Source organism: Protopterus annectens, chromosome 4.part0 (assembly GCF_019279795.1).
Source record: "Protopterus annectens isolate FY-2018-M chromosome 4.part0, PAN1.0, whole genome shotgun sequence".
Taxonomy (NCBI): Eukaryota; Metazoa; Chordata; order Ceratodontiformes; family Protopteridae; genus Protopterus; species Protopterus annectens.
This window is the reverse complement of record NC_056733.1, coordinates 1,175,436,662-1,175,451,713: the sequence shown is the minus strand read 5'-3', so window position 1 is coordinate 1,175,451,713 and position 15,052 is coordinate 1,175,436,662.

Sequence of the window (15,052 nt, the reverse complement as noted above, 5' to 3'; positions counted from 1 at the left end):
AGTTTTGCTTCCAGTTTGGCTATATAAGTGCATCTCTCACAGGTCATAGTGTTGGGTAGTAGGAGGAGAGGGTTGTCTGTGCACATGAGGCAATTGCTGCATTGTCCCGAGATGCCCAGATTCATCAGGTAGACAGGAGAAAACACCGGGAGTTGACCTTTAGACATGCCTGAATAGGTGCTTATTTATTAAGTACTAAAAACTGTTTTTCTCTAGACAAGTGAGGAAAGTTGAATGCTGTAGTCATTTGTAACCTATTTATTGCTTACAATGAGTTCTGGACAAGTGCTGAGATCAAAGAAACAGATGAGTGCTAAAACTAAAAAAGCTGGCTAGTTGCAATGGAAATTTTGAAGAACAGACTTTATGGCGCCAGTTAAGTGTGGGGGGGGGGCTTAGGCGCTCACAAACAGTCCTGGACACAGCAAATCCATATCTGACCTGCCACAGGAACAGGGGGAAGCAAGCTTAGAATTTTTTTTTCTAGTAAAGTGGAAATGGAGAAAGCTGGAACAGAAGTTAATTCAACGTTAACAATCTGAGTGGGTTGGCCTTCACAAATGTTCTCTATTAGATTGAGTGACGTAATGACACTAGACTGGGAGGAGTGTCACAGAACAAATATACAGTATGGGTGGGCAACTGCAAAGCCACCAAGTATAAGAACACACAACACTAGGGAGGGTGGGTGGGAAAAATTACAGTTCCTAACTGTAGCCACTAAATTAATGTTCTAAACAGATCAAGGAGCAGACTTGAGAATGCTTTTAACTGTAACAGACAAAAATGCACAGAACAGCTCGGATAGAGCACTCACAAACAGAAAATACAACTCTCAGTATGAAAAAGCAGTTTACAGTTAAGTAATGTTAAAACAGTATAAAAAAGTACATAAATGCAGTGAAACAATAAAAAAATGCTTTATAACAGTGCAAAAATATAGTAGATCAACTGTACAGCACAATTATAAGCGTTTTGGAAGTGCAGTTCAGTGAAATAAGTGTAAGAAATAACTTAGCCTGCTCTTGGAATATTAAGGAATTTCCACTTATGCAATGCAATCCAGAGCCTGACAATACAAGCAGAACCTTTATAAGACACAGGGTTTATATAGCAGTAAGAATGGAGGAGTTTGAAGATCAGATTACTACTCAGCCCCTGCGATTACCCAATCACTCGTACTACAGAAAGTCAGGAGGCCTTGTTACTCTCAATAATAATGAAGACAGCTAGCAGAAAATGTCTGCCAGAAACACAGGAAACTCAAACAAAACTACCAGCCTAGACAACAGGCCTCTATCAAGAGTATGCCACCTGAGCAGAACACAGAAACCTCACTTTAAAAGCATAGAAAGAACACCCACAAAGAGAAAATACAAGTCTCAGTATGAAAAAGCAGTTTACAATTTAGTCATTTAAATTAAAAAAAAGCAATTATAGTAATGCACACTATTACAGTTCCTAGCTGTAGCCACTAAATGAAAGTTTTATACAGATCAAGGAGCAGACGCGAGAATGCTTTTAACTGTAACAGACAGAAATGCACAGAAAAGCTCGGATAGAGCACTCACAAACAGAAAATACAACTCTCGGTATGAAAAAGCAGTTTACAGTTAAGTAATGTTAAAACACTATAAAACAGTACATAAATGCAGTGAAACAATAAATAAAGCTTTATAACAGCACAAAAATATAGTAGATCAACCGTATAGCACAATTATAAGCATTTCAGAAGTGCAGTTAAGTGAAATAAGTGTAAGAAATAACTTAGCCTGCTCTTGGAATCTTAAAAAATTTCCACTTATGCAATGCAATCCAGAGCCTGACAATACAAGTAGAACCTTTATAAGACACAGGGTTTATATAGCAGTAAGAATGGAGGAGTTGGAAGATCAGATTACTACTCAGCCCCTGCTATTACCCAATCACTCGTACTACAGAAGGTCAGGAGGCCTTGTTACTCTCAATAATAATGAAGACAATCAGCAGAAAATGGCTGCCAGAAACACAGGAAACACAAACAAAACTACCAGTCTAGACAACAGGCCTCTATCAAGATTATGCCACCTGAGCAGAACACAGAAACCTCACTTTAAAGGCATAGAAAGAACACCCACAAAGAGAGAATACAAGTCTCAGTATGAAAAAGCAGTTTACAATTTAGTAATTTAAATAAAAAAAGCAATTATAATAATGCACACTATTACAGTTCCTAGCTGTAGCCACTAAATGAAAGTTTTCAACAGATCAAGGAGCAGACTCGAGAATGCTTTTAACTGTAACAGATAAAAATGCACAAAAAAGCTCGGATAGAGCACTCACAAACAGAAAATACAACTCTCAGTATGAAAAAGTAGTTTACAGTTAAGTAATGTTAAAACAGTATAAAACAGTACATAAATGCAGTGAAACAATAAAAAAAGCTTTATAATAGTGCAAAAATATAGTAGATCAACTGTATAGCACAATTATATTTCAGAAGTGCAGTTCAGTGAAATAAGTGTAAGAAATAATTTAGCCTGCTCTTGGAATCTTAAGGAATTTCCACTTATGCAATGCAATCCAGAGCCTGACAATACAAGCCTTCCCTTGGACAAGGTAACTGCAAAGGTAGAGGTGAGTAGTAGTACCCAGGCTGACAGTGAGGCACTGATGTCAGAGGATGCCAGACTTTGAGTGGAAGGGGAGCTGGGAAGGGTTACAAGGAGAGACTTGAGACAAGTTCAGCTCTCAGACGCTACATTGCAAGGCCTGAGGCAAGTATCTAGGGAGGCACCTAATTTTCAAGGAAAAGGGGAATCTGTATACTGGAACAAAGGGTTACTGTACAGAGAGTGGACCCCTAAGGGGGGGGGCTAGATGGTGAGAAAGTACAGCAGTTGATAGTGCCTAGAGCTTACCGTCTGGCACTTCTAGCCATAGCCCATGATATTTCCTATGCAGGTCATATGGGCATAAAACGTACAAAGAGGCGTTTTATGCAAAATTTCCATTGGTCTGGAGTTTCCAGAGATGTAGCAGGGTACTGCAGGAACTGTGAGCAGTGCCAAAAGGTAGGCAAGGCAGGAGACAAGGTGTTCTTATACTTGGTGGCTTTGCAGTTGCCCACCCATACTGTATATTTGTTCTGTGACACTCCTCCCAGTCTAGTGTCATTAGGTCACTCAATCTAATAGAGAACAGCATTTCCCTGTGATTGAGGAGCTTTTTCAGAGGGTAGCTATGGATATTGTGGGTCCTCTGAGTACCCCAAGTTTCACAGGGAAAACGTATATCCTAGTGATTGTAGATTATGCTACACAATACCCTGAGGCAGTGGCTTTGTCCTCCATTTAGGCCGAGAAGGTGGCAAATGCTTTGCTAGAGATTTTCAGCAGGGTAGGTTTCCCAAAGGAAATACTGTCTGACAGAGGTGCCCATTTTATGCCAGACCTGCTGGCTTGTCTGTGGAAGTCTTGTGGGATGAAGCACATGAAGACCACCCCCTACCATACCCAGGCTAATGGTCTTGTTGAGAGGTTAAACTCTACAATCAAGTCCATGCTACGGGCATTTGCAGATCAGTTTAAGAGGGAGTGGGACAAATATTTGCCTTATCTGTTGTTTGCTTACAGAGAGGTTCCCCAGGAATCCACAGGTTTTTCACTCTTTGAGTTGCTGTATGAGCATAGGGTAAGAGGACCTCTAGATTTAATTTGAGATGTGTGGAAGGTGAGTGTGAGTCTCACAAGCAGTCTGTTGTGGCATATGTCCTGAACCTCAGGACAAGGCTCAGAGAACTCATGGGCCTGGCCCAGAAGAACCTGACAGAAGCCCAACAACAGGAAAAAGGTGTGGTATGACAGGAATGCTCAAGCTAGAGAGTATGCTGTAGGGAAGCAGGTGACGGTTCTCATTCCTGTCAGACACAACAAGTTGCAAGCAGCTTGTGAGGGACCTTATAAGGTGATAAGAAAGGTAAGTGATGTTAACTACATGGTGGAAGTGCTAGGCAGATGACAGGGGAAAAAATGGTACCATGTTAACATGATGAAACCTTACCATGATAGGGAGGCCCTTGTGCTGAGCATTTGCAGTGGATTGCAGGAGGAGTCTGAGAAAGATCTTGTGACTGATCTATTCAGTGAGGCTCAGGCTGACACCTTGGTGGAAGGGGTAGCAATGCCCCAACAGCTATCTCCTACCCAGGTTTGAGAAATCCGAGCAGTGTTGCAGGGGTTTGGGGGCATGTTCACTGGAAAACCAGGGAGCACCCACCTGGTGCAGCACCAAGTGGATACAGGACCCCAAAGGCCTATCAGGCAGGCCCCTTATAGGGTGCCTGAGAGAGTCAAACAGACTCTGAGGGAGGAGGTATAGGAGATGTTAGAACTAGGGGTGATTCAAGAGTCCAACAGTCCCTGGGCCTCACTACTGGTGTTGGTGCCAAAGAAGGATGGCAGCACCAGGTTCTGTGTGGATTACAGGAAATTAAATAGTCACACAGAGGCAGATGCTTACCCCATGCCTAGGACAGATGAGGCCCTAGAGCAGCTGGGTGATGCTAAGTATCTTACAACAATTGATCTTACCAAGAGTTACCAGCAGCTGCCCTCGGCCCTCAGTGCTAGAGAGAAGTCAGCCTTTGTGACTCCTTTTGGCATGTATGAGTTCACAACAATGCCCTTTGGGATGAAGAATGCCCCAGCGACTTTCCAGAGGCTGGTAGATCATATCTTACAGAAGCAGGAGGATTTGCTCTTGCTTACATGAATGATATTGCTATCTACAGCCATTTCTGGTAAGAACACCTTCAGCATGTCAGGGAGGTGCTGGGAAGACTACAGAGGGCAGGGTTGACCATTAAGCTGAGCAAATGTCAGCTCGGTATGGCAGAGGTCTCCTACCTAGGACATAGAGTGGGGAGTGGTAAGATAAGGCCAGAACCTGTCAAAGTGAAAGCTATTCAGGCATGGCCTGCACCTGTTACCAAAAAGCAGGTGAGAGCATTATTAGGGATAGCAGGGTACTACAGAAAGTTTGTTCGCAATTATAGTACCATAGCTGATCCCCTCACAGACCTGACAAGGAAGAACAGGCCAGATAAGGTAGTGTGGACCCCAGCATGTAAGCAGGCATTTCAGAAGCTTAAGGAATGCTATGCAGTGGTAGAAAAGGAATGTCTAGTCAGAATGTGGGCACTACAAAAACTTCAGTCTTATCTGTATGGAAGAAAATTCACTGTGATGACAGATCACAACTGTCTAACATGGTTAAACAGAGCCATTCAGCAAAGTGCCAAGTTGCTAAGATGGAGTCTGAGATTGCAAGCATATAATATGTCAGTGCAGCACCGCAGTGGGTGTAGCAATACCAATGCAGATGGGCTCTCACGACAGGGATTGGTGTGAGGTACACCCAGATAGACCTGAGACTCTCAAGCAAAGTTTCTCAAGGGGCACTTGAAAAACTTGCTTGAGTTCCCTGGGAGGGAAGAGATGTGATGATTGGGGAGAGATGGACAAAGGCTGCCAGCCTAGTCAAATAGAATTTGATACATAATTCTATCAACTGTATAAATAAATGTAAAATACAGGCATGTTTTCTTGACAATAAATGTAAAATACAGGCATGTTTCTTGAGTGTAAAGAATACTGTGAACTGTGAAACTGCAAAATATGCCACAACATTGCACTCTACTGGCCCAGTGAAGCATGTTGTGACCCTTTCATGTTAATATTCAGCTCCACTGAGGCTGGATGATGGTTTCATGCCCATTGTTTTAAGGCTAAAGTTTATGACCAGAATTTAGATGTGGAAGGTACTTTATTGCTCTAGTTTCTGTTAGAATACACAAGTGAAATGTCTTCTATTGTTGTAAGTTACTGTGCAGGTGTTAGATTGCTAAATAATGCAGTTTGTTTGCCTGGGAAAACCTAAGTGTCAAAAATGATGTAATTTGGGGAGGGACCCAGCAACCATGTTTGTTAGTAATGTTTAAATACTATTTCTCAGAAGAGATGGGAAGCATTTTGACTTTGGACATCCACTTATCAACAGTCTGCCTTTTGCTCACATGTAAGTTTTAGCACCGTGATTTCTTGTAGGAATAGTTAGCTAGTAAAGATTTATTAGGTATTTTTCTTTGAAATCAGACCTGTCCTACTGTATTATTTCAAGTTTCTGTGTGATCTCTGAACTCTTAGATATCTCTGTGGTGTAGTAGTTTTGTCTTGTGTTTTAATTGTTTTTTATTAAATATTTTTTAAACCTTCTACCTGTGGATGATTTGTGTAGAGATAAGCTCTAGAGTACATTGCATATTTATAGAGGTTATTGTAATAGGCCACTCTAACGTAAGCATTGACTGTTAGTCATACTACCACTGGATATTAATATTGCACAGTAATAATTTGACACCCATTTAAGGGCCTTTTAGTAGCTGATATTATTAACTGGGTGGTGGCAGTAATTACTACTTTATAGTCTGGGTAAAGGGGCACAGTTGAAGAATCTGTGTCAGCCTTTCCCAGGAGTGTCTGTGAAGTTGTATAAATACTTATCTCAAAGTGTGTGTGTTGTGTCAGCTACTTGGCAGGAAAACGAAGCACTGATTGGACACAGAGGGTACTGGAGGTTTTAGCTTGCCCAGTTAGGCCGGGACCTTGACCCTATAGCTGTGCCAGTGGGGAGTCTTATCTTCTGATTGCCCATGACTTTTACATTTGAAGTCATTTTAATGGAAAATTTCAGAACAATAAAGCCAAACCCCACTAGCTATGGATATGCATATTTCGGCCTTGTTATGAACTCATCAGCATAGCACAAGCAGAGGGACTGCCCATGATTTTTACATTTGAAGTCATTTTAATGGGCAATTTAGTGGGGTTTGGCTTTATTGTTCTGAAATTGTCCATTAAAATGACTTCAAACGTAAACGTCATGGGCAATCAGAATCTCCATATAGCTGAAACACCTGATATTCATAAGGATCATTTGCATATATCCCATGTGCCTCTGTTACAGGAGGTCTGAGAGGTCACTCATTGGAAGTTCTAGCTTGGCTGGAATTATCATATTTATGGTAAGAATATTGCATCAAAATTAGCCCAAAAAATATCTCAAAGGATCTTTAGGAGGTCCCCACTTAATACATGTCTATAGAGGCTGTTACTATCCTTGACAAAAATGTAAATTTGGAAGTACAAGCCACATACATGTATGAATATTTATAATACTTTGAGCAGACTGTACCTGAATGAGTGAAAGAGGATGTAATGGAAAATGTTTGGAAGTTCCATGTATTGTGCCATAGTAACAGAGAAGCTGTAGAAGCCGATAGTTTGTACTGGAGACATTTTAGAGTCTCCATTACATCGTTATGACAGGGAGGTCTGATGAAGTGAAGTCACTGCATCTTATCAAATCGTATTTCCATCCATGATGAACTATCAATATATTCAAGAGTTGTTCTTTAAAAGTGACATAGTAATTATTCTAAATCAGCTAAACAAAAAAAAATATCGCTGCCAGAGATACACCTATCACATCTTGGTATAATGTGTGACATTGTGTGTTCACTTATATCTGTAGGAATAGAATAGACTGTGATGTACACATTGGCAAGTATTGTACATGTGAAAGCACACACATACGGTGTAAAAGCAAACAGTTGTTTTACTTAGGTATAAATTGGGAATAATTGTAATCGTCATCATCATCTCCATCTTTTACATCATCACCATCAACATTACTTTTCTTTTGCTCTGTTTCTCAGTGAATTCTTTTATCATTGTCATTTATTTTACAGTTTATACTTGTATAGTTTAAATGAAATGCTGAGCTAATAACTTTAGCTGTATCTTGATCATTACTGTGTAGATATATAATTTGTTCTTGCCCATACATATATTGCTGTATGTTTTTATTTGTTTTTATTTGTTTGCCACTTGGACAGAATTGTGACTGGAAATGGTCGATTTGTTAAGACCATTCAATTTTTCTGGTTACCAAAGGAAATAAATAAATAAAAGCTAGGTGTAAAAAATGTAACATACGGCAGTATGTGACTAGGTTAATATTCTTTTGAGAAAATCTACGGCTAAAAGTGGTAGTGAGTCATGTCTCCATGAGGTCTATTTTATCTACATATATATACTTCAAACCTATGTGCAGTTATGATAATAAATATTATTGTCTGAGCACCATAAATAATTCAGTATTCATAAGATCCAGTTACCACATAATGCTTTTCTTTATTTCTTATTTATTAAAATGAAAAAAAAAATTCTGAACATCTCAAACTTACAGGCAGAATGCCATCTCCCTGTTTTCAGATGTAATCCATTTCCAATAATTTCCCCTCTAAGATCGATTGATACACAATCCACTTTTTATGGCCATTGATGACCGTGTGCTCCTTCTTGCTCCATTTTACTGACCCAGAAATGTTCTTCACCTACCCTATTTAGCCACAGCCATTTTCTGTGCTAATTCCTCCTGCAAGGACCCACTGCTTTTGTTTGTGGTAACTTATCATTAAAGAGAGAAATAACATGTACTGTTCACTTTTCAATAAGTGTTCAAACATTATTCTAATAGAATTATAAACTCTTGTTCTATAAGACATCTCTATCCACAGACCCTTGGTTCTAATACAAAAGTAATATAAATATGTCAAGAAAATTCATTTTTAGGGAAAACTCAATACCTGTCTGTCCAGAGGCTCTTGTTGTTCCACTGGCAGTGATACTAACATGGTATGGTGGGGGGAGTGAGTTTGAGTCCAAAGTAAGAACTAGTATTGTCTATTCACTTATGTAATTGTAACAATGCCTAAACAAAGGGGTTTCTGTATATTTGTGTGTGTGTAACTTGATTTAAAACCGACTAATGTGTGCAGCAGAAGTTAACTGCATCATGTTTAAAAAAGCTCATAAAAGAGCAACATGTGTAGAGAAGCCTAGGATATGAAAAAATAAAGAAAGAATAAATTAAAATCTGAGTTGTAAATTCTCTAGCAAGTATGAGAAACACAATAAATATGGCACTGATAAGTTCTATATGATGTGTAGCTATAGGGCCTGTGGTCAATCAAGCAGCTATAAACTATGGAAAATGTATTTTGTAAAATACATGAAATAAAAAATACTTGATACCTTGGAACAAAGTGTATCATGATTTTATTATTGTTTATTTGAAATTTGTTAACCTGGATAGTCCGACTGGGTCACAAGACCCATTTTCAGTGAAGGCCCGGAGACAAAAGTTCCACAATTTTAGAAAATTACAATACTTAAAAGCAAACTACAATATATCTGTATACAGTGAGTACATGGCTAGTGTAACTGTGACAGACTACAATATATAAGTATACAATGAGTACATTGCTAGTTTAACTGTGACAAACTACAATATATAAGTATACACTGAGTACATTGCTAGTGTAACTGTGACAAGCTACAATATATAAGTATGAAGTACATTGTTAGTTTAACTGTGATAACACTTTACACAAATACTTATAAGCTAATTTAGCAGACATAAGTATACACTGAATACATTACATGCTTATCTTGATAACACTTTACACAAAATGTTAACTTTGACAAGACTTTTAACATGATACAGTGTCACTGCCTGAGTGATAGGACATTTCCGCTATACCATTCTTCAAGTTTGAAATAGGGTGGGAAGATGGCCTAATGGTTAAGGTGTTTGTCTTACAAACACAAGGTGCAAGGTTTGAGTCACACAAGGGATAATTGGCTAGGCTTAAAATGGCTCGCAAGGGCAGTTAGCTTAGTACTAATCTATGAACCTATAAGAATACTTATGCTGTTTATATTAGTTCATAAGGAGGTAGAAAGACTGCAGTAGTATGGAACATTTTTTCCAGTTCTGACGGTGCTTAATGGAAGTGACATGTTAAAGTAAATGAAAGATGTACAGGAGGATAACAAGGATGGTCTGTGATCAATGAAGTAGCTAGAAGCTGTCGAAAAATTATTTTATAAAACAAAATAAAAAATAATGGATACCTTGGAACAAAGTTATGAAAATTAGTTTTCTGTGGGTATAATGTTTTTGAGAACAAGTACGGAGTAAACGGAGTGCAGAAAAGTGATGAGAACATAAGCCTGAAGTATGGGAAGAAAAGCTAAAAATTAATAATCAATGTGTGAAGTTTAGACACAATCCTGGCAAAAAGTGTAATGTAATGTTTCTATGTACTGAAAAAGAGAGCAGTTTGGAGAAATCAGAGTGTAAACTGCTTATTTATTCTCATCATCTTGTGAAACCAGTGCTTATATGTGAATGTAAGAATAAGAAATATAATATTCACTGACTATTGTTACATTCATTGCTCCTTTGATTTGGGGTCACTAAACTTGTCAAAGGCTTAGCAGGTGAACAAGAGTTTAAAGTGTGACTAGACAGTTACAGTGTAGATCATAAATGGTTCAGAATAATGATCTGTTTAAAAAATACAAAGAATTGTTCACTGACGTGGTCTATTTACCAGGAGTATTATCATATTCATGCTCATATTCAAATTAGGTTTGCAACAGAAGCTCATATAGGACCCAACACTATGTATCACTCAAACTAAACTGGGTTGAGCTGCCTCAGCTCCTGCAATTCAATCAACTGTCACTTGCACACAAGCTTTACCACCACCCTAAGGTCCGAGCACTCCAAAATCTAACTTAACCCTATACTACACCTAGAGCTTTAAGATCTAGCACCCAGACCCTCCTAACTGTTAGTAAATGCAATAACAACGTTGGGAAATTTTTCTTTGGTTACTCTGTTTGTAAAGCTTGGAATATTCTGCCTTGTCACCTGACATCTATTAACTGTACAGCCCAATTTAAAAAACTCTTCCATACACACTATAGGAAGAACCGATTATCCTCCTGTGACTCCCCAGGGTAAACACCCACTTAACAATCCATCTTCTATCGTACAACTAACTGTCCCCATAACTAACCCTGTCACATCCACTTATCTATCCCTCATATATCTCATACCAATCCAATAATCTCCCCTTTAGTCTGTCCAGTCTACTCTTCATGTCTCACTAACAACTTATTTTCCTAATTTTCTACTCATACAGTCATGACTAGGTAATCCTTCCTCTCCTTTTACTTAGTAATTATTTAACTTTCCTTCACCATCTAACACAATACTATGTCTGAAAGCTAGGATAATCCCACTTAATCTATTGTTAAGGGTGTCATATTTATATAGATTGTTCTCTTTCTCTATGATCATTATATTACTAGAAGGCACATGTAATTATGAGCTGTGTGTCTCTACCTGGGTGTTATGTATTACTTGGAGCTGTCTGCTGTCACTCTCTACTGCCTCATATTCTTAGTTTTTGATGTTGCAATCTCTCTTATCTTGCACTGAGTTTAATTTGTTTTTAATCATTTACATTCATAATAAACTATGTAATATGGAGATTTTTTCCCTGGGCCTCTGCTGAAACTGGACCTGTGTCCACTTGGACTATCCCAGTAACCAAATGTAAAATAAAATAAATAATTAATTAAAAATAAAATATTCATGAAGATATTGCAGTGTTAATAGAACATCATTCTCAAAGGAATGTTCCAGTAAATTTATAGAGCTGAATCAAGGAGTTAAATCACATGAAGAAGAGGAGCATTATTACAAAACTGACATAGCCTAATAACTGCTGTGACAGTGTGGCCATGTTTGAATAGATATAAATTAATTTAATAATGTTTTTTAAAAATAAAACAATATTTACTTTTTACAGTTGAGGAAGTGGTGTCTACCATACAAGGAGCAAAGTATTTTCTGCATTTGATATAAACCAGAGATTTTGGTAAATAAAGTTTGATGATGGAAGTTCTAAATAGTGTACTTTTAATCCACCTATGTGAAGGTATAGATTTTTGAGGCTTCCATTTGTTATCTCATCAGCCCCATAATACACCAAGAGCTATTAGCAGATTATCTGGGGCCTTACTGGTATTTGTAACATAATTACTGGTGTTCATAGCATAATTACTGGCATTTGTAACATAGATACTGATGTTCATAACATAATTTCTGGTGTTTGTAACATAATTACTGACATACAAGTAAAACCGGAGTGCAGTCACTGAACAGCCACAGACAGAGTAACCTGAAGCATAATAAACTGTCTCCTAAAACAACCATTAGCTATCCAATACAATCTTCCTAAAAAAAATGGAGGACTGAATCTAAAAATGCTTGTTCTCATTCCTGATCTTCAGACACATCATAGGAAAAGAAATCATGCTTGGCTTCAGTGGAAGAGAAAGAGGCACAATAGCAATCATTATCAGATCATTTTCCATTGGGAGGCCAAGCACAATTTTGATCTGTGTAGACAATTCTTTCTTTACTAGAAAGTAGAAGACCCTTGTAATGTACCATCCAAAGTTGTTTTAGAAATATATCAAAAAAAAAAAAAAAGCTAGTGGTTAGCCAGGTCCATAGATTTAGAGGCTCTGACTATGATGCAGGTGATCCATGTTTGATTAACAGCCTGACCACCTGTAGGAACTGACAGTCGAGGATACTTCTGAGTAGCCACTGTTGGTTGACCCATAAAGTAGCTCTGGATGGCCATTTGGGTGACACCTATAGCCATTTGGGTGACAACCTATGGCAGTACTCTGTATTGCACTCATGGAGCACATTTGTGAACATGTGTTCCCAATGTGAATGTGCTGTAGGGCTGTAAACTGACCCAGGGAGGTTCAGCTGTTCCACACAGAATTAATTAGCTGAACGGTTACAGGTAAAGAAACCTATACTGCTCAGCAACAGCTCCTCGTGGTCCTGCAGAGTGGTCCTAGCAGCAGAGAACTGAGAAAAGCGACTACTTTCCTGATTTAAGTATTTTTTGCTGTTTTTTACCTGAAATACCTTCTCTTGCTTACCTTGAACAAGCTTAAACTGTTTTTTTAACTGTTTGTTGCATTATATATTATTTGCACTTAAAGTTTCATTTAGTCAAAATTGGTCGAAAGTTGTTTGTTTGTTTGTTAATTTAACTGTTGAGGCTGCCCACTAAAGTGTGCTAGCCTGTGTAACTGATTTATTACTGTTTCCTGCATTTCTGTGTGCTTTCTATCTCAAAAACAAAAAAAAAAACAAAAAAATATCCTTGTTTTCCCGCCTCTCCTCGACTAGTTTAGACCAGTATACAGGCTTTGTTGTATTCTGGGCTGTGGTGTAGTTCCTGTGGTGTCCATTGCCTTACTTGGATAGAAGGAAGTTTCTTTGCTCACCAGTGGGAGTGGGGAGCCTTGAGCAGCCTATTTGTCCCTGAAGGAGTGATCTCAGCACAAGAGCTTGTAGTAATTTGTTCTTTTGGACCATTTCTAGCTCTTTTGAAGTTCCCTGTTTAAAATCCGCCTCTGAGCGTTTTTTTCTGGCTATACTACTCAGCAACAGCTCCTCATGGTCCTACAGAGTGGTCCTAGCAGCAGAGAACTGAGAAAAGCAACTACTTTCCTGATTTAAGTATTTTTTGCTGTTTTGTTACCTGAAATACTTTCTCTTGCTTACCTTAAACAAGCTTAAACAGTTTTTTTAACTGTTTGTTGCATTATATATTATTTGCACTTAAAGTTTCATTTAGTTGAAAATTGGTCAAAAGTTCTTTGTTTGTTTGTTAATTTAACTGTTGAGGCTGCCCACTAAAGTGTGCTAGCCTGTGTAACTGATTTATTACTGTTTCCTGCATTTCTGTGTACTTTCTATCTCAAAAAGAAAAAAAAAAACAAAAAAATATCCTTGTTTTCCCGCCTCTCCTCGACTAGTTTACACCAGTATACAGGCTTTGCTGTATTCTGGGCTGTGGTGTAGTTCCTGTGGTTTCCATTGCCTTACTTGGATAGAAGGAAGTTTCTTTGCTCACCAGTGGGAGTGGGGAGCCTTGAGCAGCCTATCTGTCCCTGAAGGAGTGACCTCAGCACAAGAGCTTGTAGTAATTGGTTGTTTTGGACCATTTCTAGCTCTTTTGAAGTTCCCTGTTTAAAATCCGCATTTGCACGGCTTTGCGTGGTTGTGCGCATAGCGCAGCGCCGGTTAAACAAGGTTAAACTTTTTCTGGCTCCACCAAGTCTGCTCTTCAAATTTTCCCTTAAGAAAGCTCTACTCTTATAATAACCTAGTCTAATCGCTTTATTATAAGCCTAGCACTTGTTCTCAAAATCTCTCTTCTAAGTAAGCACTCACTAACTAAAGTAAGCACTACATCCACCTACCTTCCCTGTGAGTACCCACTTCCCTTAAAGGCACAGCACTCCCTTATAATATTCTAGCATGTCAAGTGGTAGATTGCTGGCATCCTCTCTGGTTCAGCTGGTTAATCTGGGAATATTGAGACAATGCTACAATTGTCTCATGTACACAGACAACCCTTTTCTCCTCCCAACAAACACAAATACATGTGAGAGGTGCAACTATATAGCCAAACTGGAGGCTGAACTCTCTCAACTCAGGACTGGCAAGACCAGACAGGAGGAGAAGGTAACCACACACACACCAAACCCAGTCTCACATAGACCTACCAGAACTGCAAACCAAACACATAAAAACACAAAGACATACTCGGAGACTCTAATAAAAAACTTACCAAAACAACAGAGGCTCCCAAAGCAGACACCCAAAAATCCACCACCTCAAAACATAACACATGCATCACATACTTCAATAAATCAGTGTGTCAAACAATCACAGCCCTTAAGGCCAAACACCATGCCTGATACACTAGTAATAGGTGACTCTATAGTCAGACACACTGACGTTCCACTTACCAGGCTGAACAAGGAGAGGGTAACGGTGAGCTGCTTATCGGGAGCTAGGATCCGCCACATAACACACACACTCAGGTCACTCCAAAGCAAGTACAAATATGACTCCATCATTGTCCATGCCGGAGTGAATGACCTGAGATGTACCTCCCTGGACTACATGAAAAGAGACATAGAGGAGCTCTCTGATTATGTAGCCCAGGCTGGTATGACCCTGACCCTGAGCAGCATCTTGCCCTCACCAA